Source organism: Tigriopus californicus, chromosome 5, assembly GCF_007210705.1.
Source record: "Tigriopus californicus strain San Diego chromosome 5, Tcal_SD_v2.1, whole genome shotgun sequence".
In the NCBI taxonomy this organism is placed as follows: Eukaryota; Metazoa; Arthropoda; class Copepoda; order Harpacticoida; family Harpacticidae; genus Tigriopus; species Tigriopus californicus.
In genome coordinates, this window is record NC_081444.1 from 1,430,534 (window position 1) to 1,433,293 (window position 2,760).

Below are 2,760 nucleotides of genomic sequence, written 5' to 3' on the forward strand. Positions count from 1 at the left end.
CAGTTCTTTGAAAGATCAAGCACGAATTGTGAACGTATTACACATTATTAAGGGATTGAACATCAAAAGTTTCAAAAGGGAGTAAGTAACCTTGAAAACTTGTTTTGCAAATGTTTCAACAAAAAATAAAACTTTATTGTTTACCTTGAGTTAGCCCTCTCGAGCGTCAGCAATTGTTGCTCAATAAACTGGGACGAGAAGGTCCCTTTTTCGTCTATTCTTCAGAGAATTGTCTTGTTTTGTCTTCCAGAAAGTTTGGCAATTTTTTTGCCTCCTTTTTCGGCCTCTCACTTTGTTTTAAGCCCGGTCTCCTCTGAGCTTTTCTTTGTTCCCAGTACACAAATGAATACTCAGTAAAGGGCGGAGCAATGAGCTCCTCACTTTTCAATTTTCAAGCTCCTTACGCCACGAACAATAAGTCGGCTTCGCCATTTATTCCAAGAGGAACCAATGACGGCTTGATCGTACACCGAGGGAAACAATGCACCATGAACATTGGTTGCCGCTTGTCTCCAGGTTAAAGACAAACTGTATTCTCACTCTCCTCACACGCCACCAAGATCTCCAAAGACGAAAAACACTTATGTTTCACGAACTCTTGGACACTGGAGTAGGTATTAGAACATCTGTTGTTCCATTCTCAAGCCCCACCTAAAAAGATTTGGTAGATCGGGTGATTAGGGCTCCCTATCACCCCTTCAAAACCATTGTCGGCAACAGCACTGAACACTTACAAGAACATACAAGCTGACATGGAGGAGTTGGCTTGATGAAATGTACAATATTGTCGTAGTGGCCACATGGAACGCTCTCAACGAACTGATTCGAGATGAGAAGGCGAGCTGTTCCATGGATAGTGTTCCTATTTTGGTTGACGGTCGGGTTCGCTCTCCTTGTCCGTGTTCCTTCTTTCTCTTTCTCTCTTTTTCTCTGTCTCGCTCTCTTTCTCTCTGAATGCACGTTCCACTTTTCCACTGCTCCAATGTTCCACTGTTCCAGGCAGTGATAAGAGCCTCTCATATTGGGTTTCACAAAAAGACTGGCACAAGTATCGCTAACCACGTTAACTGCTTCTATCAAGTATTCAAGCTTGCTCACAGAGAGTCATGTCAAACGTCTCCAGGCTTCAGTCCGTCCAAGTTATCTTTAGTTATCTTATCATAGTGTTTATCAGGTTCCTCTTCTCCTCCCAGTTTGGAATAAAAGCTCAAATATCTTGATGTTACTCTAACAAGCCTCTCACTTAGTCATCCGATTATGGATCCACAAGTTCCCGAGCAGAAATAGTTTTGTTCCTCGCTGAGAGAAGGGACCATTTTCCTTAAGTCTTAGAAGGGCGCTTGGTGATATGGCATGTTGCCTCAACGAAAGTAGAAGAGGAGGGGAGAAAGAACGCGAACCTCTCACTTTTCGTGGTCCATGGGCTCTAAAGCTTGAAGAGTACCTACTCCCAGTGCTCTGACTACTACAAACACTGCTACTACGAGCACTGCCACCAACACCACCCACTACCACAATTTCGGACTGAGAGCTCAATCGCCCATTCGAAGCATACACATATATCCCGCCAAGATGCCCCCATGGTGGGAGACGAAGCGAAAAAAAGGTGCGACTTGATGGTTCTGCTTCCGAATGGTGTTTAGAAAGGTGCGTGCATAGGAAATGAAGACCAACAAAGATGGCAAATGAACAGCAAAACCGTCATCGAGAGAAAAGGGCTTGGGTAACATCTTGGGGCGAAGGAATTATGACGTCGTGTTGCATATTAATAGTCCAGAACAACAATAAACACTCGCGCAGCCTCCGGGGAATAAACGGTTTCCATTGTGTGCCACTTAGATTCCCTGTTCCGCTTTTCGGTCATTCGCTCGCTTGCTAAAGCTTCACTTCAGATGAAGAAACACGTTACTGCACTAGCCGGAAATCATTCTACAGAGATGAATACACTCGATAGAATATATTCAATTAATGGGCCCAGGAATTCCCGATATCATAACAGGACAGACGCTACTCTCAGAAAAAAATGCTTTGAGCCTGAGGTTCTTTCACTAAGCTGAGAGCTGGGACAATCCTATAATGTGTTTTCGTTTCACAACCGAGGAAAACGATAGCTTTGGCGAGAGGTGAAGATGGTTCAATCCAATACCCCAATAATTCACATTTGAATATTCTGGATCGTAAGTTTGATTGTAGAGATTCTGGCCATAGCATTCAGGAGAAAGGTTGATGAAATTGAGCTTGCCGATATCTTACGTGGAGTTTTCTTACGTTATTCTGGACCCGTGTATTCCTAAAGTCTAAGAAATCCACTCTATCTTTGAGGGTCTCTAAACGTTTTCAAAATCTTATTTTTATCTAAGAAAATAATTCTTCGTGCAATTGCAAATTAGAGATCTTTGCTGCTAAATGTACAACTTGGTTTGCAAAATTAACCAAAGAGTCCCAGAGAGTGAGGTTCTCAGTAACTTGATAATGAAACTATTTATGTTCTCTAAGAACTCATGCGTGTTGAAACCCAATTTGCGAAATAATCCCAAGAGTTAATTAAGCACCATGGGAAAACTAATCTTACGGATAATTTTGGTTCTAATGATCTTCTTCGAGCTCCAAGCGCAAGATCTATGTAGCACAGAACTCTTTACTTGGGTCGTTAACGACCCATTATGTATTCAATCTTTCAAATGCATAAATTTTAGACCAAACTTCCATCTCATTCCATTAATCCTCGAGTGAAACTCTTTTCAGCCAGATAATCCTCCT